At 39.3% G+C, this 26,294-nt stretch overlaps 1 long non-coding RNA gene and 1 other non-coding gene across 7 annotated transcripts in view; one reads left to right on the forward strand and one right to left on the reverse strand.

Annotated features, from left to right (window-relative positions):
* Window positions 1–26,294, reverse strand: part of LOC117074144 — a 1,124,950-nt gene that overhangs the window by 263,430 nt on the left and 835,226 nt on the right. The window lies entirely within an intron of this gene.
* LOC117074339 lies at window positions 5,778–5,884 on the forward strand. The gene has a single exon (XR_004433559.1). It is a non-coding gene; the product is annotated as a U6 spliceosomal RNA (small nuclear RNA).

Genomic DNA, 26,294 nt, shown 5'->3' on the forward strand with positions numbered 1-26,294 from the left:
CAAGGCTGTGTCCATTGTATATGGGTAACATTAGTAAATGGTGATCTATGGTGATGGAATCGTTTGAACGATTGCTGAAGCTGTAAAGACAGGTATGAAAACTCAAATGAAACTGTTAAAGTAACTCAGATGTATCTGGAGAAAGAACAGATTCTGTACTCCAAAATGTTACCATTTTCGAAAATTACACTACCAAGATCTATGAGTTACACATAATATAAATATTTAATTGTTGATTTCACAAGAAAAGAAAATGAATAGACCAGTATACAAGATGCTTAAGACATAGTAAAGTAGCCCTCCCAACTCTTTATTTGAAACTGAAGATAAGAAATTAAGTGGAAATATGAGTTGAAAGAGAACAAGGATATGGAGAATCATATATAAAATGGAAGAATTGGATTGACTGGTGAGTTACCTGGAAATGAGAAAAAAAGCATTAAGCTCAATTTATGGCAATCCAGCAAAGGACTTTTCCGTTTTTAGTATTTTACTTTATCTTTTCTAATTCCCTCTTTAAATACAAAGGAGACACTGGAAATGAGTTAGTAAATAAGTCATTTCTACTAGGGTATGCTATCTTGTAGGCCTGTTTCTTTCTGCCACTCACTGGCTATATAACCTTGGGTAAGTTACTTAACCTCTCTGTATCTCAGTTTCCTTATGTGGAAAAATTGGTGATAATAATTATACCTACCTCACAGGTTATGAGGATGAATACATTTGCATATGAAAAGTACTTACAGTGCTTGATACATCATAAGAAATACATACATCTCTTCTGGATGATGAGCAAAATGAATTCAAATTGTTATAGCTTATGGAATTTGACATAAATCACACAGAAGTGTATCACAGTGTTATTTTTAATGATTTTTAACATTCAAAATGATTGATAAAAAATATTTGGCATTCCAGAGCCAAAACTAAGAGCAATGGTGGGAGTTACAGTTCTAACAGAAGGAAGTTTTAGTTGTTAGAGCTGTCAAACAATGAAATAGATTGCCAATGAAGTCATGTGTTGGATGACATGGAAAATATGTAACAGAATGGATGATTGCTTCTTAGTGATGCTGGAGAGGAGGTTTGTGCATCAGAGAAAAGGTGTAAGTAAATGACCTTTTCAGGTCTTTCTAATTTTGAGTCAATGATTTCAAAATTTGGCTCTAAGCCCTCTTTCCAATATTATATCTTATTGTTTCCTCGTGCAAATCCTCTGCCTTAGACACCCAAGCACACTCACAAACATTTAACGAGTTTCATGCTTTCTTACCATTTGAATTTTCTGCCACTCTCTCCACTCTGTCTTTATCTTTACAGAACAGGCCAAACATTTTGAAGTAAAAGTCTTAGTAAAAGTTATAAAGTATATGGTATATTAAAGCTTAATTTCCATGTATAATATTATTAGGACTTGGTTTTTCATAGCTATGCTATGCTTGAACCTGAAATACTTAAATGAATATATACGAAGGATGAAAAGATGAGTTACTTCCACACCCATACATACTTGAATTAGTAAAAATATCTCCAATCTTTTAGATTTTTTACTTATATTACAATTCACCTCTGAAGATGTGTAGACTTCAACCTTAAAATTAAATAAGAGATAAAAGGATGTCTTTATATAATGTTTCATCAAAAATATATATGTTAATACTTCCTATGGAGGAAAGATTTCTGGAGAAACGAAGGCAAGGAACGAGCTGCTGGTGATTAGCTGGTTTAATAGTTTTACATATTTGTCGTCACAATCCTTTAAACCAGAGCTTGGTGGGAGGCACAGTTTGAAAACTTAGAGTTGCTTTAATTAAGGAGGTGGTGGGAGAAAAGAAGATCCTGCCTGGAAGAGTAAGAAGGTAATGGGAGTGCTCTTTAAAGCTGTGCTAAAGAGGTTCACGATACCTTTTTGCCCTGAGAATCAGGACCATTTTCCTGCTCTGAGGGCAGCATGGTTTGTTCTCACAGTCATTCAGAAGGGCAATGAGAAGTTGTATGTGTGTCTATGAGCTACACAATCATTTTCAACTGGCTTTGTGGATTGCAATGTCATTTTGTGACGCAACTTGAGACTCTACACTGACTTCTCCATGTGGATTTCAAAACCCCTAAATTATGCCCCACCATCTTGCTTTCCTAATATTTTATATAAACTCACATCAATTTTTTCCCAATATTTTATTATGCAGGACCTATAAGTTTTCCTGGGGAAAAAGTATTAGCGCTAAAATATGCATTTTTCTGTTGGAAATAATAAAATAGTCCAAAGATATTTCCCCTTTTTCATAAAATTCCAAGGGAAACCCACTTAGAAAATTTAGAGTATAATTGAAGAATTCTACTGAGCATACATGACATAAAATTAAACAATACTTGGGTAGAAAAATGTTTGGAGATCACTGTCAGGACAATTTTTCTGTTATTTACTGAAAAAGATGACTTGCTATGGTTTCTTAATGTGCTTAAATATGTTTCATTTGATCACATTAATATTTGTACAGTTATTTTTCCATTACTCGTGAAACACCAAAAACACTAAGCAATAATTGCACATATTTTTGCCTTTTATGACCATACATTTTCCCTGACAAGTCTTTTAAATTGACATATGTTATCAGAAACTTTTTTTTTTTTTTTTTTTTTTGAGATGGAGTTTCACTCTTGTTGCCCAGGCTGGAGTACAATGGTGTGATCTCGGCTCACTGCATCCTCCGCCTCCCAGGTTCAAGAGATTCTCCTGCCTCAGCCTCCGAATAGCTGGGATTACAAGCATCCACCACCACTCATGGCTAATTTTTGTTTTTAGTACAGATGGGGTTTCAACATGCTGGCCAGGCTGGTCTCTGTTCCACCCGCCTCGGCCTCCCAAAGTGCTGGGATTGCAGGTGTGAGACACTGCACCTAGCCTGAAACTTTTTATGATATATTAATAATATGTTTGACAAAGCTGATACTTTCAATGTAATTATTCACATTGACTGAAAGTCTCCTTTACTACATCCCTCTATCTTATTGCTCACTTAGATGACTCATTAAAAATCACTTAGACATATAGATGGCTAGGCATATAGTGGTGTCGTTCTAGGAGCATAAGGTGTATTACGAACCTCTCCGTTACTCAAAGACTACCTTTATGCCTCCATCTCTAACTCATGGGAGGAATAGGAACTTTGAACAGAGATTTGGTGCCTTCCCTTACTCATAGCTTGTACACAACTCACTGTGATGGTGATGTGTTTAGCCTGAGAATCTACATAACAGAACTCAACAGGCAAAAAAATAGTTTCATTCCACATTAGAAAGCAAACAGTACAGCCATAGAAAAGAACAAGATAATGTCTTTTGCAGGAACATGGATGGAGGTGGAAGCTATCATCCTCAGCAAACTAACATAGGAACAGAAAACCAAATGCCGCATGTTCTCACTTATAAGAAGGAGCTAGATGACGAGAGCTTACGAACACAAAGAAGGAAACAACAGACACTGGGGGTCTACTTGAGAGTGGAGGGTGGGAGGAGGGAGAGGAACAGAAGAGATAACTATTGGGTGCTGGGCTTAATCCCTGGGTGATAAAATAATTTGTACAACAAACCCCCATGACATGAGTTTTCCTATGTAACAAACCTTCACACGTACCCCCAAACCTAAAATGTTAAAAATAACCAAAAAACACCCCAAAACAAAACATTTGCCCCCAAAACCAAACAAAATCTCCACTGTTTTATCTAAATCATTATTAAATGCAGTCCTTTCTTAAAATTTTTACATTTTGTTATATTTACAAAACAATAAAATCATTTCCCACTTGATGTAAGTACAAAAATCTCTGTTAATTCATTACATTATTAGAATAAGCAAATTAATTACTGCCAACATCAAATTCCTTTTAATTTCCACGACCATCATATAGAGTTCTATACATAGAGGGGGGACTTCCACAATGAAAACGTGCTTCACTCTTTTTATTTCCTCCTCACAGCATGTTCTGCTTTAAAGACATATTGAGGGCATAAAATACATGGAATTTTATTCTAGTATCAAGTGAGACTTTAAAATGTATGTGAAAATATTTGATGAATACTTTTTTTCTAATGGGTGCACTTAGAAAATACAGTTTTTTAGGTATATTTATATTTTGGCAATATAGTCTCTTAAGTAAAACAAAGCATATTGTAACAAAATATTTTGGTCAAAACTCTAAACAGTATATAGACTTCAAAATAACTCACTCAAAATTCATGAGATTTAGATTTCATGCTCAACTTATCAGGAAGAAACACATCCAAAATAGAAGTGGGTAGACTCTACTTCTACTCAATGGCTATATCTACATAACTGTGAATTAAAACAAACAAAAAACAAAAGCTAGAAAACTGAAATTGGTTCTTAGTCATTATGTCTAGTTATGACAAATCGAGACACTATGAGATGATTTTCTTCTCTGGAAACCAGGCATTCAAAGAGTTCCAATGACTCAGGATGGGAGTGTACAGAAGAGAAAAAGAGGAAAGAAGAAAGCATTGATGCAAGAAGATACAATTCACCAATTCATAGCCACACCCTGATCTCCATTACCATAGCACTATAGCCATGATCTCTTTCAGCCTTCTCTCTGCCACTATTGCCCTCGGAGCTAATTTTAAGAGATTTTACCTCTTTAAGATGGTAGTGTTGAGGAGGGATATTGAACCACTGTGATTTGCTGTGAATTTTCCTAGGAAGGGCCCCAGGGGTCTGCCATGTAAGTGTAACAACTCTTATGTGAGTGTATCTCACTTTATATACAAACACTGCAATAATTTAATGTTATACATTTCTCAACCTGATATTATTTCCCTTTGATTATTTAGGTTGCATGTACCCCATGAGAAAGATTTCGAGAAGGTGTGAAAACTTTATTCCAAATCTTAGATACTCTATAAATGTCTTCCATTTTATAAAGTCTATCCGAAAGTGAAGCAAGGACAATTCTGAAAATTTCTTCAATTTTAGGTTTGGTCAAACCAACAATAAATACAAAGAAATGGCTTCATCTGAGTAACTGATACTTCCAAGAGTTGGCCAATTGCAGTCTTTTGTAGATTATATACTTTACTAGTTAGATTAAAAATCATGGCAGGTGGAAATCCTAGAATGCTTTGGCTACCTATCTACAGATACAAAACCATGGTGTATAATTCCAACCTTATTAAAGCATTATAACATTGGCTTTTAACTCTCTTTGGATTAGGACCAGGTACACTGGTACAGCTCAGTAAAACCTAAGATTGGAAATAATTTGAAATCTCAAAGTTATTGTCACCTTACCCATTTCACCTGGCTAATTACTTCCTCTCTTTTCATACAACCCAACAAATATGTATTCACATTACTGGGGAAAAGAGATTCTCCCTATATTTACACAATGGAGTGATTTTTGCCCTTCTAATTAACGAGCATGAGTCAAACATTTAAAAGGTTTCAGAAGAAATTCTGCCTTCAATTAACATTCACAGTTTCTAAATTAATCACTGTTGACCTTAACATGCAGGAGTCTTAAAGACATGTTTCAAATTAAAAAAATGGTAATTTTATTCAAACAAATATAACTACCTATGTTTCATAAGTGTTTGGTCATTGTTTTTTTCCTATCACTGCATAAGGAGTCCTAGAATTGGAGCATTGTTTCATCACATCTCTGGATAAAAGCCCTACAAATAACCTTGAGCATGATAACCATATCATCTTCAATATAGAATTAATAATGACTCATTATACACTTTGAAAAATCCATACCGTGCTCGCTTCAGCAGCATATATACTAAAATTGGAATGATACAGAGAAGATTAGCATGATCCCTGTGCAAGGACGAAATACAAATTCAGGAAGCATTCCATATTTTTCAATAAGTGTCCACAACAACAAGTTAGAAAGATCTCAAATTAACAACCTAACATCACAACTAAAGAACTAGAGAAGCAAGAGCAAACCACCCACATCTAGCAGAAGAAAAGAAATAACCAAAATCAGAGCTGAACTGAAGGAAACTGAGACACAAAAATCCATTCATAAGATCAAGGAATCCAGGTGCTGGTTTTTTTTTTTTTTTTTTTTAATATTAATACAATAGATAGACTGCTGGCTAGACTAATAAAGGGATAAAAGAGAGAAGATCCAAATAAACACAATTATAAACGACAAAGAAGATGTTACCACTGACCCCACAGTAATACAAACAACCATCAGAGACCACTATCAACACCTCCATGCATACAAACCAGAAAATCTAGAAGAAATAGATAAATGCTGCACACATACACCCTTCCAAGACTGAACCAAGAAGAAATTGAAGCCCTCAACAGACCAATAACAAGCTCCAAAATTGATTCAGTAATGAACAGCCTACCAACCAAAAAATCCTTCTGTGACCGAAGGATTCACAGCCAAATTCTACCAGATGTACAAAGAGATGGTATCATTCCTACTGAAACTATTGCAAAAAAAAAAAAAAAAAATGGATAAGGAGGGACTCCTCCCCAAATCATTCTATGATTCCAGCATCATCCTGATACCAAAACCTGGCAGAGAGACAATAAAAAAGAGAAAACTTCAGGCCAATATCCTTGATGAACACAGAGGCAAAAATCCTCAGCAAAATACTTGCAAACCGAATCCAGCAGCACATCAAAAAGCTAATCCACCACAATCACATAGGCTTTATCCCTGGGATGCAAGTCTAGTTCAACACATGCAAATCAATAAATGTGATTCATCACATAAACCAAATTAAGACAAAAACCTCAATAGATGCAGAAAAGACTTTTGGTAAAATTCAACATCCTTTCATGTTAAAAACTTTCAATAAACTAGTTATTGAAGGAACATACCTCAAAATAATAAGAGCCATCTAGGAGAAACCCACAGCCAACATCATACTGAACAGGCAAAAGCTGGAAGTATTCCCCTTGAAAACTAGCAAGAGACAAGGATGCCCTTTCTCACCATTCTTGTTCAACATAGTATTGGAAGTCCTGGCCAGAGTCAGCAGGCAACAGAAAGAAATAAAAGTCATTGAAACAGGAAGAGAGGAAGTCAAACTATCCCTGTTTGCAGACAGCATGATTCTGTATCTAAAAAATTTTCATAGTCTTGGCCCAAAAGCTCCTTGAGCTGATAAACAACTTCAGCAAAGTTTCAGGATATAAAACTGATGTGCAAAAATCACTAACATTCCTGTACACCAACAACAGCCAACCTGAGAGACAAATCAGGAACACAATCCCATTCACAATTGCCACAAAAAGAATAAAATACTTAACAATTCAGCTAACCAGGGAGGTAAATGATCTCTACAATGAGAATTACAAAACACTGCTCAAAAAAATCAGAGATGACACAAACAAATGGAAAAACATTTCATGCTCCGGATAGGAAGACTCAGTATCATTAAAATGGCCACATTGCCAAAGCAATTTACAGATTCAACGCTATTCCTATCAAACTACCAATGACATTCTTCATAGAACTAGAAAAACTATTTTAAAATTCATGTGGACCAAAAAAGGGCCCAAATAGCAAAGGCCATCTTAAGCAAAGACAAAAAAGCAGGGGGCATCATATTACTCTACCTCAAACTATGCTACAGGGCTACAGTAACCAAAACATCATGGTACTGGCACTGAAAAAGACACACAGACAAAGGAACAGAATAGAGAGCTCAGAAATAAGGCTGCACACTTACAACTACCTGGTCTTCCACAAAACTGACAAAAACAAGCAATGGGGAAAGAATCACTATTAAATAAATGGTGCTGGGATAACTGGCTAGCGATTTGCAGAAGACTGAAACTGGAACCCTTCCTTACACCATATACAAAAATCAACTCAAAATGGATTTAAGACTTAAATGTAAAACTCAAAACGATAAAAACCCTGGACGATAACCTAGGAAATATTATGGACATAGGAACTGGCAAAGATTTCATGACGAAGATGCTAAAAGCAATTGCAACAAAAGCAACACTTGACAAATGGGATTTAATTAAACTAAATAACCCCTGCACAGCAAAAGAAACTATCAACAGAGTAAACAGACAACATATACAGAATGGGAGAAAATTTTTGCAAACTATGCCTCTGACAAAGGTCTAATATCCAGCATCTATAAGAAACTTAAATTTACAAGCCAAAACAAACAACCCCATTAAAAAGTGGGCAAAGGACAGGAACAGATACTCTTCAAAAGAAGGCATACATGTGGCCAAAACACATATGAAAAAAGGTGCAACACTCTTGCAGTATAGTTTGAAGTCAGGTAGCACAATGCCTCCAGCTTTGTTCCTTTTGCTTAGGATTGTCTTGGCTATACAGGCTCTTTTTGGGTTCCATATGAAATTTAAAGTTGTTTTTTCTAATTCTGTGAAGAAAGTCAATAGTAACTTGATGGTGATAGCATTGAATCTATAAATTACTTTGAGCAGTATGGCCATTTTCATGATATTGGTTCTTCCTATCCACGAGCATGGAATATTTTTCCATTTTGTTTGTGTCCTCTCCTATTTCCTTGAGCAGTGGTTTGTAGCTCTCCTTGAAGAGATCCTTCACATCCCTTTTAAGTTGCATTCCTAGGTATTTTATTCTCTTTGGAGCAAAGGGCTAATATCCACAATCTACAAAGGACTTAAACAAATTTACAAGAAAAAACAACCCCATCAAAAAGTGGGCAAAGGATATGAACAGAGACTTCTCAAAAGAAGACATTTATGCGGCCGACAAACATATGAAAAAAAGCTCATCATCACTGGTCATTAGAGAAATGCAAATCAAAACCACAATGAGATACCATCTCATGCTAGTTAGAATGGCGATCATGAAAAAGTCAGGCAACAACAGATGCTGGAGAGAATGTGGAGAAATAGGAACGCTTTTACACTGTTGGTGGCAGTGTGAATTAGTTCAACCATTGTGGAAGACAGTGTGGTGACTCCTCAAAGATCTAGAACCAGAAATACCATTTGAGCCAGCAATCCCATTACTGGGTATATACCCAAAGGATTATAAATCATTCTACTATAAAGACGCATGCACACACATGTTTACTGCAGCACTATTCACGGTAGCAAAGACGCGGAACCAACCCAAATGCCTATCAATAATAGAGTGGATAAAGAAAATGTGGCACATATACACCATGGAATACTATGCAGCCATAAGAAAGGATGAGTTCATGACCTTTGCAGGGACATGGATGAAGCTGGAAACCATCACTCTCAGTGAACTAACACAAGAACAGAAAACCAAACACCGCATGTTCTCACTCATAGGTGGGAGTTGAACAATGAGAACACATGGACAAAGGGAGGGGAGCATCACACACTGGGGCCTCTCAGCGGGTAGGGGGCTAGGGGAGGGATAGCATTAGGAGAAATACCTAATGCAGATGACGGGTTGATGGGTGCGGCAAACCACCATGGCATGTGTATACCTATGTAACAAACCTGCACGTTCTGCACATGCATCCCAGAACTTAATAAAAAAAAAAGTGCAACATCACTGATCATTAGAGAAATGCAAATCAAAACCACAATGAGATACCATCTCAGGCTAGTCAGAATGGCAATTATCAAAAAGTCAAAAAACAACAGATGCTGGCAAGGTTGTAGAAAAAGGAGAATGCTTATATACCTTTGGTGGAAGTGTAAATTAGTCCAACCATTGTGGAAAGCAGTGTAACAGTTCCTCAAAGAGCTGAAAACAGAACTACCATTCAACCCAGCAATCCCATTACTGGGTATATACCCAAAGCAATATAAATTGTTCTACCATAAAGACATTCACATATATATTCATTGCAGCCCTATTCACTATAGCAAAGACATGGAAGCAACCGAAATGCCCATCGATGGTAGACTGAATAAAGAAAATGTACATATACACTGTGAAATACTATGCAACCATGAAAAAGAATGAGCTCATGCCTTTTGCAGGAACATGGATGGAGCTGGAGGCCATTATCCTAAGCAAACTAATATAGCAACAGAAAACCAAATACTACATGTTCGTACTTATAAGTGGGAGCTAAATGATGACAATACATGGATACAAAAAAGGGGAAAAACAGACACTGGGGTCTACTTGAGGGTAGAAGGTGGGAGGAGGGAGATGATCAGAAAAAATAAATAATGGGTACTAAGTATAGTACTTGAGTGATGAAAGAATCTGTACACCAAAGCTCCATGACACAAGTTTACACATATAACAAACTGCACATATACCCTTGAACCGAAAAAGTTAAATAATCATAAATATTTAGAAAACTCATTCATTTCTAAATACATATTGATTCATGTTCAGAAAATATCTAAGAGCACTTAATATGTACAGGTACTACTGTGCTGGAAATACAATAAACAAAACAGACAAAATTCCTGCCTCTGTGAAATTTACATTCAGGGGAGCTATATACAACAAAAGTATAAATAAGTATTGTACACACTCACCCTTCATATCCATAGGGGATTGATTCCAGAACCTTCCATGCAGCCCCAAATCAAAAGATGTTCAAGCTCCTTATATGAAATGGTCTAATATTTGCATGCAAACTACACTCATTTTCTCATTTAAATAATCTCCAGATTATTTATAACACCCAACAGAATGCAAATGCTACATAAATAGTTTGTATACTGTACTGTTTAGAGATTAATGCCAATAAATAAAGTCTGGACATTTAAAAAAGAAAAGAAAAATCCATACTCTACTATATTTCACATCACCTGCATTTTCCTGCAGGAAGATAGTGGCATACAAATTCAGAATATTCTTAAAATTTTCTTTATAAAAGTGGAATTATTACAATTGTTAAAGAAACCAAATGCAGGTGGTTTATACTGAAAACCAAAGTACGGAGTTCCTGATGGGAAACATTTTCCACATCATTTCAAGGATTCAGTGACACTAGTGTCTACTTTCTTTAAGAAATCCTAACTCCAGGGAGATTCAAAGATGGAATCTAGCTAATCTTACAATGAGGAAAAATAAAGCTTTCCTAACAGATTTAAAAAAACGTTGTCTATGATATATGCAGCCAGGGATTTGCTGCATTATCTAAAGCTACGAACAAAAATGTGTGAGGTAAATAACTTTATATGCGAAGCCCTATTATTCAGCCTCTTGTTGCCTATGGTACTGAAGCTAGCAACCCTGGGCTCATCTTGAAACTCTGGTCCTGCATGTCTGACTCTGCTTCTTCAACTCCCTTATTCTGTGTACAGTACGTTTGTCCTCGATGGTAGAAACCTGGTTCATATTCTTCTCTCCCTTTGTCATCTTGGATTCTGTGCTACCTATATTGTATGTTAACTTGATCCTGGAAAATAAAACGCCACTGCTTAAAGGAACCAGAATGTTAGCACTAAAATTCTAAAGTCCCATGGAGTCCAAAGTTTTTTTCTCACTGGTGAAGAAACTGTAGCCCAGAAAAATGTGTCTTCCCCAAGGTCATACAGTTAGAAATAGTTTGTTACAACAAAATTTCACATATTGGTGTCCCAATTTCATATTTAGACCTCCTCCTGTTAATGAATTTTTGTTATCCACATGAATTGATCCCATTTCAGCTGTTTAAAGAGAAGGGTGAGAGTTTCTCTCCATGTATTTCTTTATCCTCCTTACACACATACCCATTCTAAACTATATCCTGCAGACTTATAAAGCATACCCCACTGACAGGGTTAAATGAAGACGGGCTGAATATGTGGCAATATCAGAGAAATATTCCCCTATATAAGCATCCATGGATGTTATTCAGACTATATCAAGTGATCATAAATTTCAGGGAGCACTGACTTAAACAGCCAATGTGGTGGTAAGCAGAACACAAATTTTAACCCAGAGACAGTGCAACCTGGAGGCTGTGTGCAACATTTAGCAAGTTCTACTAAGGAAGCATTCATGAACAGATTAAAATATCAGCAAACTTCTCCATAAAAATACCACTGAAAAAAATACCTAAACACGAATTGATTATGACAAAATAGGTGTTCTTTTCCAGTAAGTTCTAGTTTAGGGAACTTACTGTATTTTACCCATTTTCATTGAAGATGAGAAAAACTTTAACTTACCTTCTCACTGACTGAAAAAAGTCATGAAAAATTTTGTAGATGGTTTATAGATAGGCCCTGAGTCATACATGATACCCGTAACTGCCAAGGAACTGCAGTTCCCAGGTTTCTCAAGACTCCTAACTACCAACTATGCTGCTTCCTCTAGTATTCCATGTTACCTCTGCACTGAAAAATTATAATTGTGGTAGTTTATTTTTCAGTAAATATTCACTCCCTCCTCCCCTCCCTTATATATGGGAGGAGTATATTTCCATGCTTTATTGATATCGGACTTGGCCATGTCATTTACTGTAGCCAATGTTATTTCGGCGCACGCGACTGTGTGCTACATCAAGATTATGCCTGAAGCATCGTTACTTGTTTTATTCTCTTCTCTGGGAGCTTTTGACCACTGACACCATTAGAAAAAACATGTAGGCAGTCCCCTGGCCCAAGCATAAAAGACAAGTGGAACAGGCCTGAATCAACCCCATGGCTTGGAGTCAGGCCCAGCTGAGCTCAGCCTATGTCAGCTAAACTCCAGCTGAATCACACACAATAAATTCTTATTGTATGCCACTGAGATATTTTGATTGTTAGTAGCAATAGCTGACTGATACAATAGTTGTCCCATATGTTATTCCACTTGTTACTTTGGAAATCTTTGCTGATTTTCCATTTTTATGTATTTTACCTTCCCAATCAGATTGAAAGACACCTGTGCAGCTTGATCCATGTTTTAACTTATTTGAACCCCAAAGTACACACCACTATAACCATTCAATATATTCTAGTTGCAGTCACCAATGTTTTCCTTGTACCGTGCATTGGAGTAAGTCTTTACTGTACCACTGATAGCTCTTAGTGACAAATGCTGCATTTCAGTAGCAATCTCAGAATATGTTTTAGAAGCATAGAGGCTAAGTAACTCAACAGAATAATCAGTGAAATTGAGCAAGTGGAGAATTCTTCATTTGGGGACATTGCTGGCATTTTAAGACACTTTTCCATTCATGGTAGAACAGTTATTGCACATAACTGAAAAGGCCATTTTTCTCAAGGTAAAATTGCTGATTCCAGGAGCACACGGTCTGAAAAAGCTTTTAGGAAGAGAGCACTATTTTCCCATTGGATTTCTCCATGAATCTGGTATTTAGAACTGCCCAAAGGCTAAGGGCTGATATATTTGCTATTATGTTTCACAAAAGGGCACAGATCAAGCAGGACAGGGAGCAAGGTGACCTTCAACTTCACATATTACATATATACATGTTGTACATTATACATATTACAATTACATAATCACATTATATGTAATACATACATGTACTTACATACACCATGTAATTATATGTAATACATATATGTAACATATGTCATACACTGTTCATGTTGGGAAAAACAATCCAGTTAACTTTTTGAGGTGAATTTTCTTTATTCATCTGAGAAATGGTTTGACATTACCAAGTAACACCAATTCTGCTATAGGATGGCAGGCATTTAGGGCATTTAAGATTATTTTTAAAAATGTATTAAGGGAGAGGGTAAAGAAATCCTACAAACCCCAAATTGTATCTATCAGTGGCAGCAGATGAGTGCTCAGTCAGTGTATTGAAAAGATTTAATTACATCTCTTTCTTACCTTGAATGTCTGAATCAATTTGACATACTGCTTAAAGCAACGAGTGTCTAAAGAACAAACTCTTCCTGCGGCTAGTGAAATGAGTCTTCCTAACAGTAAGACTTATTAATAGCAAATTAATGATTGTCAAATCTAGGGCTCAACAATGACAAAGCTTTTTGGAACTTTCCATATACTTTCTGTGTGACATTTTCAGCTTTAAATCTTTGCCCATTCTGCTCTTTGAAATCTTGATATGTAAAATCTGGATATGTATGTCATCATGGAAGCACTCCCAGTGAAGATCCCTGCAATCTGATTAAAGAGGGGAGAAGACTGACGAAATAAACAACCTGCTTTTTTATATGTGCTATTCCTAACTTTTCCAATGTTAGTGAGATCCTTTTCCTCTGCAGAAGAGCTGAACAAACTAGCAAAGATTCTCCAGGGCTTGAAACAAAAATGAGAGCAAATCCCAAGGAATTTAGGTAACAGAAGGTAAGGTTTTAATTAAAATAGATATTAAAATCTCTGGTATTCTACAATATTTTAACTCTTAGCTTTTCACTGCCATTATTGGTTTTTGCCTTGAGATACTGTTAAGAGTGGGAATGTTTCAGGATATTTTGTAGGCTATAGGAAATCTTTGCTTGTTAACAGATTACTGCAGTTTGTTCAAAATTATTTGAGAACCTCTGTGACTTTTCAATAATCCTATTATTTTAAAAACATAAACTCCTTTTCTTGTCATTTGTCCCACAGGCAATTGGAATCAGAATCTCTTGAAGAGAGAGAAAACATAGCTTCTTTACCATCCAAGTTTTTTTGTTTTGTTTTGTTTTGTTTTTTGAGCTCAGGAATGAGGTAATGAGGGCAAGTCGGAAAAATGTTTGTGGCTAGGCTGGAAATCAATGGAAAACAGGTTATGGTTTTACAACAAATCAAGTGTCACAGATTTGCTTTGTGTTTGGGAGTTAATCTACACTCTCTAAAAATTCTCCAAAAGCCAGTTAAGGCAAATGAAGCAAGACTTTGCAGGAACCCCCTAGAGAGAACACACTGCTATGTCACACAGCTCTCACGAATGAGTGGGAGAGATTGTCTTAAATGTGTGTTTTACAACAGATGCCAATTGCTCTGATTCTTGCCATTAACAACTTCAGAATTAGCTTACAAATGGTAATCTCCACAGAGCAGTGACTTTTGTGTGGGAAACCTAGGAAGAAAAGAAGCTTTTCAAAATTTTTTTTTCTTTTGCAGCTGAACACAAATGAGCCTGGGAGCCTCTCTGCACTGTGTAGAAAATACAACTATATTCATGTAAGTGTATGTGTGGTATTAATAATTCAGAGAAAGTGATAGTCAAGGGTTGGAGAGAGGCTGGAAAGCAACTTTGAAAGCATAAAAGTGGAAAGATAAAGTGTTGAAAATTTCCTTGGCTATTTAAAAACTCATATAAACCAGTAGCTGGAAATCAATATTGTGGTGTTCAAACTCTTAACACCTTCATTTTTCTGCTTAATTCCAAATAATAGTCGTGGATATAAAATTGGAATAGGGCTGAAATATTAGAATTTGAGACAGAAAAATTTCTGTAGTGGTATATTTTAAAGCTGAGGCCATAAGTAATCATGAAAATACTAGTCACTGGTTTTACATTACTAACAACAACAACAAAAACAAATCTTGACAGTAAGTCTACTGTATTTCCTCCCATTTGTTTAAATGGTATAGTGTATTACACCATGATGTGACTCTGCTCAGAAATGAGAGAGAAGGGAAGATTGCAAAGAAGACTAAGATAGGCAGAAAGAAATGCCTTGTCACCCTTCAATGGTGGAAGAGATGTGGGGTAGATAATTCCACTAGAGACAGATCCCCAAGTCATTTTTATTTGCTTAGAAGTACATTGCAGGCTCTTTATAGGTTCGTATTTCCTTCTCAGTGGTACTTCTTTCAGGCTGATATTAGCATGAGGGATGACTCAATTATAGGGAGGGGGACAAATTTGAGGGTGATATCGGAGGGAACAAAACAGCTCAGGGAGCAGGACAATGGCCAACAATAATTAAATATCTGCCATCATTACTCCCAGTGGCACATATCTATGTACACATATTTGGAAATCAACTTGATGATATATATTCCAGTAGCACCCATTAAATGAGTACCACTCCTCCCCAAATGTGAAGGCATTCAGCTTTCTGTGACTAAGAAAACTAATTTTGGGAACAATTTTCATCATCACAATGGGTGAGAAGCACAGATAGAACATGAATGATAGGGTCACATCTTATCTCAAAAAAATCCAGTGCTTCAAATCCAGTGCTTGAAATTCAGGTAACTTAAGCCTAACATGAGAAATTTCCTTGGAAAGAGTCCTTCCCTGACAATTTAAAAGAATAAAATAAGCATATTTCACCTACTTTCTCAAATAATGGGGTGTCCAGGCTTATATTTAAATCGATTTCATTCCTTTCGAATTCCTGGACAGGCACAGGACTCTTGTCATTACTGAAAAGCAATCTAATTTGGAAATCTTTAAAGCTGAAATTACCTCTTACTAGAAACTTTTGTTGCTCTGTTTTCACTTCTTCTGAACCTGTTCCTTTATTCGTCTCCTACTCCTATCTTTCCCCAGTCCACTCTCCTCCATTCTGGTTTCATTCATCCTTCTATCAGAAATTTCAGTGACTACTCAGTGTGCTGAATGTCTTTCAAATACCTCCATAAATCCATTTCTCACCCTTTTCCACCCTGCTCTGTTGCCACTGAAGGCTGACTGGAATTTTCTGCCTTCTGGTTGGGTATGGTCAATGAGAAGCATTGGCAAGAAGCTAGAAGGAAGGAGGTGTGAGAAGGGGGTATTTATTCTCTCACTTCCATGTTTGTCAGGTCACCATAGTTAGTTATGTTCTTTGAGCACATCACCTAACAGGTGCCCCACAAGAATCCTCTGTGGATTCCAGTAACCATGCTCTTCCCCGTCTGGATATTCCTTAATAGGGGCAGCAGCTGCTCCCCAGTATTGCGAGCCCTGGTATACTGTACTGTCTTTTATGATTTCCTTAAACTCAGCTTACAACCTTGTAAATAGTTTATTAAACTCTAAATTGCAGGGTTTCAGGGTCCCATCTGTTTCCTGCTGGCAATATGATTGACAAACTCCATATACCACTAAATCCTTTGTTCCTTTGATTTAATGCCATTGTCAATTCCTGCGGTAGACAGACCCTAACGTAACCCTCAATGACCTCTGCCTTCTGGTATTCATGTCTTTGTATTATCCCTTTGAGTGTGGGCAGAACCTGTGACTTGCTTCTAACGAAATATGTCCAAGGTGATGGGAATGTGAATCTGGTAATTATGTTATTGATATGGTTTGGGTCTGTGTCCCTTCCCAAATCTCACGTCAAATTTTAATCCCCAATGTTGGAGGTGTGGCGTGGTGAGAAGTGATTGGATGATGGGGGCAGATTTCCCCTTTGGTGCTGATCTCACGATAGTGAGTTATCATGAGATCTGGTTGCTTAAAAGTGTGTAGCACCATTCCCCCCCATCCTTCTTCCTGCTCTGGCCATGTGAAGATGTGCCCCTTTCCCCTTTGCCTTCCATCATGATTGTAAGTTTCCTGAGACCTCCGAGCCATGATTCCTGTTCAGCCTATGGAACCATGAGCCAATTAAACCTCTTTTCCATATAAATCACCCAGTTTCAGGTATTCTTTATAGTAATGCAAGAATGGACTAATACAGTTATTTTACATAAGACTCTGTCTTGCTAGTCTCTCTTTCTCCTTCTCCTCCCCTTTCTCTATTTCCTTCTCTCTCCCACACTTTGAAGAGATGAGCAGCCATGTAAATTGCTATGTGAACTATGAACCGGTCTGCAGGGCAAGTAATTGTGAGCAGTCTGTAGGAGCAGAAGGCCTCCATCCTACAGCTATGAGGAATTGAATTCTGCCAAAAATGCGAGTGGCCTTGGGAGCAGACCTTTCCCCAACCGAAGCTTCAGCTGAGAATTTGAGCCTGGCAGACATCTTGATTGAAACCCAGTGAGGCACTGAAGCAGCAATCTCAGTTAAGCCATGCCTGGAATCCTGATCCACAAAAACATTGATACATTAAGTATATGTTGTTTTAATGTGAAATATTTTTGTTACACAGCAATAGAAAACTAATGCAATCTGAATCATGGGAATAGCCGCTGGTAGGCAGTATACTTTCCTAGTTCCTAATAGGGAACTGAATATTTCTAGAGAAATATCACGAAAGAATGCTGACTGAAACTGGAAATCATGTATGTCCTATGGTTTTAGCTAAAACACTCTCAGTAACCCTTTCTTCATATCTTCTTGATTCTTGAGTCTTTAGCACCACCCCCCACCAATTTTATCCTTGAATTCTCTTTTATTTCCTTCTTACTGAGTAGCCTATAACAACACTCCATGAGGGGAAAAGCACAGGAATGGGAATGTTCATCTTGGCCAAATCAAGTGAAGGAGAAAAGGTTTAGGCTTGAGGTTTGCCATCCATGGGTTCATCAGTGTATAGAAACTACTGTCTCAAAGTTCATCAGTAACCTCACAGGTGCCAATTCATTGATCAAAAGTTGTAGGCCTTCCTCTGAAGTCCTTGCAGCATTTTGCCAATAGTCTCTTTCTTTTTGTGATTTCCTCTTTCTTGGCACTCTTGAACCTACACTCCACACTCTTCTGCCACTACACTACCCTCTCCCATTTTTCTTCATCTTATTCTAATTTATTAAATGGATGTGGTAGACATTACCACTTCTCACTCTTGTTCAGATTTCAACTTCATCCCAGGTTTCTGAAGGATTACATGTGTGAACTTCTTGCCAACGCTTAGCTTTGGCCAAATCCAACCAGAAGGCAGAAAGTTTAGTTAGACAAGGTCATATGATGAGTTCTACCCAAAAGATTGTGAGGGGAACTGATGGCTGTCACTTATAGGCTGAAGAAGTTAAAAGTCACTGTGAGACCCTCTAACTCTTCTTTCTTGGTGAGATGTTGAGATGTTGCAACCATAAGATGGAAGCACATCCTGGTTCTCTGAGGCCCCTATGGAGGAAAGATACCCTGGAGAATTGTTGAGGCTCCATGGAACATCGCACAAGTGAGAAATAAATTTTGTTGTATTAAATCGTTGAAACTTCATAGCTTTTTAGTTAAAGCAACTTGGTCTATCTTGACTGATTCATGGATCATTACTCAAACTTCCTCCTCGTATTCTTTCTTTCACAATGTACTCATACACTGGTCAATGCCATTCATCCTTAGAGCTTCATTATCACTTCCACGTCAAGCATTTCTAAATTAACACATTCAGGCAGACTCTTTTCGGTGATTTCTAATTCTGCATGTCCAATTGCTCATTGGGCATCCCTTTGCTGATGTCCTTCTGAAACATTAAAATTCCAGTGTACAAAACCGAACTCATGTTCTTTCCCTCACATCCAGGCCTACCTTGTGATATATCTATTTCTATTAAATGCCTATGTTCTGAAAAATAAAATTACTCCTCAGCATGTGCAATCACCAGTACTATCTGTTATTCCATCTCCTGGATAACTCTCCCTCTGCCATTTCTGATTCCCTTGCTTGGTCCCTCACTGGATCTCAGTCATCTGCAGCTAGAGAGATTAAGACATCCACTGTCATCACTCCACTGATACATTCTTCCTAAAGACACCAGGAACCCATACAATGGACATATTTTAAACCTTATAATGCTAGATTTTTCTTCTATATTAACACTATTTATCATTTTTATCCTTTAAAAACTTGATTCTCTTCATCTCTGTGATGATTCCTTTTACATTTCAGTCATAGGCTTCTCTTCTGACCAGGTCTTAAATGTCATCACTTCCCAAGCATCTATCCTTACAACTTTCCTCTCCATGGGTTTCTCTGAATGCTTTAATCTTTTCCCATGGCTTTAACTATTTCTGCACACAGGGGACTTGTTTATCTCAGGGTGTAGTCTTGACCTTTCTCCCAAATTCCACCCATTCACTGGATCCTTACACCTATTTGAATATCCCTCATGTACTTTAAGCTCAAGATTTTCAAAGGTGAACTCATTGTCTTATGCCTAAACCTCTTTCTTCCACTGTATTTACTTTGGCAGTTGGTAGACACCCAAGATAGAACCATCAGATTTAGATCATTGCCTCCATTTACTTTCCCACATCGTTTAATCACCACATCCTGCGGGTTTTGCCTCATAAAATTTCTTCAGCCTCTTCCTTCAACTCCACCATTGCCCACTACCTACTGCCCCCATTTGGGTCTTCATCTGCATTTTCTTTGACTATTGCAGTAGTGTCTGAGTAGCCCTCCTGCCTCCAACCTTATTCCCTTCAAATATCTCCTTCCACTTCAGATGACCTGGCTGTAAGTGTGTCCCTAATTTGAGTTCCTTAGCTCTTTTCCCATGGCCCATGGGATAAAGTACAAACTCCTTAATAAAAGGCAAGCAAGGCTTGTTGCGGATGTGGCCCCAGCAACCTCTCTGTTCTCATCTCTAACCTCTTATCAAATTATATTACTCAAAAACTAATTTATGCTAAATGCTCTTGCTAATCTTCCCACAGCATATCTCACTCTTTACATTATATGCTCAAAAGCATCATCCTCTTATTGCCTATCGAACGGAGACTGATCTTTTAGCCTTGGAATTCAAGGTTCTCCATTTCAACTCCGGGATTTTACCACTCTATGATGGAAGTTTCATAAATAGTTCCAAATAAAGAACCTGGGGCCAGAATTGCTTCGGTGACTCATAACGCTGGGCTTGATAATGAAGGACAGGAATGAGACTACAAGTAGGGATCAAGCAATCCCAGCTATGAGAAGAAAAACGAGGGCTGCCAAGCCTACATTGTGACAGACATTTTTACACTAAGTAAACCAAGGCTGGGAAAGTTTAAGTAAGTCTCCCAGAGTTACAAACTTGACAGTGTAAGAGGCAGGTTTCAATACCTGTTCTCTTTCAATCTACAGCCCCATTTATTGCTGGTGCACAAAACGCCTTCCAGTATTTCCACATTGAATGTTTATTCTGTCACAATCCTACTCATATTTCCACGTGCAGCCAAAATCCACAAAGACTTTCTTGAATCACTCAATATATAGTCATTTATTCCTTAGAGAACTATCTGTGAAAAATGGAAATATTCTATATCTTTGTTTTCTAGCCTGGTAGCTACTAGCCACATGCATTTATTGAGTACTTGAAATGTGGTTAGTAGGACTGAGGAACTGAATTTTAAATTTTATTTAAATTTAATTACTTAAATTTAAAGGTAATTAGCCACATGGGTCTAGTGGATCTGTAGCTCTAGATTTCTGCTATTCAAAAATGATCAGCATTGGCATCACTTAGGAGGTTATTAGATATGTTGAATCTTAGGCCCTGTCAGACCTGCTAAATCAGAATTTGTAACAAGTTCTCCAGGTGATTCATCTGCACATTAAAGTATGAGAAACGCTTCTCTAGAGCATTTGTTAGCAGCAATTTATGACTTTTCAAAAATCATATTTTATATCAAGTTTTATAATACAGGCACCTAGAAGGAAGGAAACATTCAGATAGCTAAGTAACTAATTGTTGAATTAAACATAGCCTGTATACTTAAGAATCTACTACATGTGGACAACAGGTGGTCATTTCTAAGAGAAGAGTTCTGAGCAAACAAAGAATACAACATGTATAATTACAAAGATCTTCCCTTGAGACCTGGCCCAAGTTGATTCAATAATGCATATTGATAACTATGATGTGCCAGGAATCTTCTAGGGACAGGAAATATAGTAGTGAATATGACATAATCCTTGCCCATATGGAGCTCACGGATGAGGAAAGGAGAGCAAGTGTTCAAGTCTAAATAATCTGTATTATAAAAAAGCAAATGTTCTATTGGTCCACATTGATTTTAGTATCATTTTAATTATTAATATTACTAAGTTTTGGCTGGGCGCAGTGGCTCACGCCTGTAATCCCAGCACATCGGGAGGCCAAGGTGGGCGGATCATGAGGTAAGGTGTTCACGACCAGCCTGGCCAATATGGTGAAACCCTGTCCCTTCCAAAAATATAAAAATTATCTGGGCATGGTGGCGCACACCTGTAGTCTCAGCTGCTCGGGAGGCTGAGGCAGGATAATCGCTTGAACCAGGGAGGTGGAGGTTGCAGTGAGTCGAGGTTGCACCACTGCACTCCAACCTGGGTGACAGAGTGAGACTCCATTACTATGTATGTGTGTGTGTGTGTGTGTGCGTGTGTGTGTATGTGTATATATGCTTTGCCTCAGAGAAAAAAAGATAAGCATTTAAACTGAAGAACTGTATTTTCATTCCACTAGTTCTCAGGAGGGGTTGATTTTGGATCCCAGGGGATATTTGGCAATGACATCTGGATGCATTTTTGGTTGTCACATTGTGGAGAAGTGCTACAGGCATTGAATGCATACAAATCAGGATGCTGTTAAACATCCTACAATGCACAGGATACCCCCACTCCCCACCCCCAACAAATAATTATCTGACCCAACATTCCAGTAGTGTCCAGGTTGAGAAACCCTGCTCCACTCCTTTTCAATGGATTCAGAGTAAAACAATTCAATGAGAAAGATGTCTCTATTTCTGATGCAAGAAACTTGAAGGAAATGGACCAGTAGAGTAGAGATCTGAATCACCACCTTGGCTTCTTCCATGAATGTGCAATGGGAGCTCCAGTCTAAGAAGAATCATCACCAGCTACAACAGCTCCCATAAGAATGCTCAAGATTGGACCTTTTGGGAGAACTGCATTGTGGATGTACCTCTTCCTTCTTTGATACCTCTATTTGAATAGGTGGCTTTGTTTCCTTTTTTGAGATCCTGGAGTTCTCTGCTTAATTTATATGGGAGAGTAGCAGAAACTGGAATACACTTTTCACCCCACACCTTTTGACTCCTTTTAATCCAGTTCTCAAACCCAGGCTGCATGTCAGAATTCTCTGGCAGGCTTCCTTAAAAATATTGACATGGGTGACATCAGTGAAAATGTTCAAGTAAGGAACTCTAAAAAACTGCCTTTTGGGGAACCAAGAGCCCCTTTGCCTACCAGCCAGACTCTGCTCATAGACACCAATCCTTTTTGGTTGCCATCATGTTGAGGACCTATGACCTTTGGGTCACCTTAAGTACGTGTGATAGAGACCCAGGGGCTCTTTCAGTCACCTACCAGACCAAGCACAGAGAGCTGAGGGCCCTCTGAGTCACTAGCCTCCCCTCCTGCTAAGGTAAAGGTAGACCTTCTGCTCATCAGTCAGTTCTCTGGTCACTGGTTGAACAGCAGAATGAGAAATCGGGAACCTTTCGGGCCACAGGCTGGGAAAATTTGGCTCCCTTTAGTCACCATCAGTGCCTGCAGATGGTGCTCTGAAGGTCCTTCCAGGCGCCACTCTGCCTGGGCACCCTAGGGTTCCAGCCTTCCCACTTACTGAGGAACTGACAGCACTTTAGGTCACCTTTCCCCCCATGCACTGGGGCCCTGGAATCCTTTCCTGCCTGCCTGCTGGGATTCCAGGGACTCTTTGGTCCACAGGTCTGCCCAAGTGCTATAGAACTGTGACTCCTTTTGTCCACCATTATAGCCTCATATTGGGTGCTCCTGGTAACATTCCAGGAATTGACCTGCCCATGTGCTAGGGTCTTGGTGGTATTCCTTCTGACCACATGCCATCCTGCTTGCTGGGGAGCCAAGGGCATTTTTGGCTACCTTCCCTCCAATGAGGGGGTGCCCAGAGGCCTTTGAGTAACTTGTCTGTCTCCACACTAGGTTATGGACTCCTTCAGACCATCAGCAGTCTCTATCTCAGCTGGGGAAACAAAAGTCATTTTGGCTACCGTATGACCCTCATGGTGCAGACCAGTGCAATCTTCTGCTCACACACCAACTGCCCTTTCAAAGGTCTCGAGGGCTTTCTAGCCACCATCCCTTTACTTACCAGCTATCAGGGCCACATGCACGACTCTATATTCATGGGCACACAGGAAATGGGAGTCTTTGTGTGCGCCGGCCTGATTTTAGTGTGGGAAATCCCTGCCCCCTGCAGCCACCATCAGTGCCTGGTACAGGTGCCCTGAAGTTCCTCCTGGCCACTAGACTTCCCTAGCACTTGGGTTCCAGGCTCCTTCTGCCCACTAGCCTTCCAACTTGCTGTGGAACTGAAACCATTTTGACTACCTTTCCTTCACTGTGCTGAAGCACGTGCGGCCCACTGAATCACTAGAATACCCACCTGCTGGAGTTGGGAGGCTCCTTACAGCCACAGGTTAGTCCGGGGTTCTGGTGAACTGAGATTCCTCTCAGCCTTTGTCATTTATATATGATTGTTCCTTGGGGTCATCCCCAGCACCAGTTTGCTCTAGGACTACGGTTCTGGTCTTAAGGCTACTAACCTTTCCCCTTACTGAAGAACCGACTTAAGTTTCAGCCACCTCATCTCTGTGGTACTGTTGACACTGGCATCCATCCAGTCCCTAACTGCTCTCCCCATGTGGTTTTGGGTTTCTTTGGGGTCACGAGCTGGCTTGTGCGCCGGGAAATTGTGGTTTCTTTTACCCACCACCTTATCCTTCCCCCAGTCACCTGGAGAAACTTCCAGGCAGCAACCTGAACGAGTGCTATGGTTCTGGGTGTTTTTCTGGCCATCAGTCTTCTCCTTTGCTGCTGAACAGGAGAGCATTTTAGGCCACTTTCCCGCATAGCGCTGCTGCCTGGGGAGCCCATCTGGTCACTAATCTCCCTGCTGGGATTCCTGTCACTCTATGTTCCACAAGCCTGCCCGTGTGCTGGGAAACTGTGACTCTTTTTGCTCATCAGAGTTTCCTCAAGGTAGTGCCCTGGAGGTACCTTCTGGTTTCCGGTGGTCCTTCAGGCCATAAGCTTTCCTTGAGCTGAGGAAATGGAAACTTTTTCAGATACCTTTCTTCCAGTCATCTGATGCCATGTGGGCCATCCAGTCACCAGCCTACCGGTTAGCTTAGGTTGTGTGAGATACTTTAGGCTATACCATGCTGGTGTTTTTGGGAAATGTGGTTCTTCTTGGCCACCATAATACCTTATTGAGGGTACCCTGGGTAACTTTTCCAGCATAAGCCTTCCCTGGTGTTAAGGTTCTGATCAGCTTCACAGCATCAGCCTTCTCCTTTGTTGGGGAAGGGGACTTTCAACCACTTTCACTGCAGTGTGCTGATTTGGAGGGGAGAAGGGTGGTGTGGGGTGCCCATCTGGTCTATAGCCTATCCACTTGCAGAGGCTGCTGTGATCCTTTGCCACAAACTTGACCGTGTGGTGGAAAATCTTAATTTTTTTCAGCCACCATCACATCTTCCTGTAACCAAGTATCTCAGCCTTGAAATGCATTTTGAAACCTTTTTCTTCCTTTCCTTCCTAATTGCATAACGTAGCCTTGTACTTGAAAACTCTTTGTTTCTCTCTCTTTCCCAACAGGCACCTCCATGCACAGTGCTCATTTATCTAATTATGTACTTGCTTACAAGTTTCAGGGACTGGTAGGTGGGGTGGCTCACGCCTGTAATCCCAGCACTTTGGGAGGCCGAGACTGGCAGATCACCCGAGGCCAGGAGTTGGAGACCAGTCTGGCCAATGTGGTGAAACCCCATCTCTACTGAAAATACAAAAATTAGCTGGGCATGGTGGCACATGCCTGTAATCCCAGCTACTTGGGAGGCTGAGGCAGGAGAACTGCTTGAACCCAGGAGGCGGAGGTTGCAGAGAACTGAGATTGTGCCACTACACTCCAGCCTAGGTGACAGAGTGAGACCCTGTCTCAAAAGAAAATAAAAGAAAAAATAAACTTCGGAGGCTAATTTTGAAACAAACCAGGCATGGATACCCAGCTGTGAAATCCTCCCACTTAGGGAGAGTTATGAACAGTTAGTCCACCACTGGCAAACTGGACCTCCAGATGGATGGGCGATGACTCAAGATGATAGCCATTGGCACTACTCCTGCATGTTTCCTATACCACGTTTTCCTTCTTAACCCCTTCACTCAGCCCAGAAAGCTAGAATGATCTTTTAAAGGCATGAACCTGACCATTCCCCAACTACTAACATTCGAATAAAGTTGCGTTCCTTTTCACCGCACCTGGCTTCTTGTGTTTTCAGCCTCTGAGTGGCAAGCACACGGACTTGAGCCAGTTACACTCCCATTAGTGCCTCCAGAGAACTTTTGTTCTTAAGCTCACCGACCTTCCCCCTTGCTGGGGAAATGGGTGAAGTTTTGACCACCTCACCTGCAGCGCGCTGCTGCTCTGGGACCCATCTGGTCACTAGCCTGCCTTCCCTCAGCAATTTCTCGGGGCACAAAGCTGCAGACATGCTGAGGAACTGTGACTCCTTTTGACCAGAGTCTTATCTTTGCCCTGTCCCCCTAGAGAACCTTCTGGCCATCAACCTGCCTATGTGCTGTGTCTCCAGTTGTCCTTCCAGCCGTCAGCCTTCCCCATTACTGGCAAACTTCTGTCACTTTTGCCTTCCGTCTCTGAAGTTTAC

This window comes from Trachypithecus francoisi, unplaced genomic scaffold (genome assembly GCF_009764315.1).
Source record: "Trachypithecus francoisi isolate TF-2019V2 unplaced genomic scaffold, Tfra_2.0 Contig01603, whole genome shotgun sequence".
Taxonomy (NCBI): Eukaryota; Metazoa; Chordata; class Mammalia; order Primates; family Cercopithecidae; genus Trachypithecus; species Trachypithecus francoisi.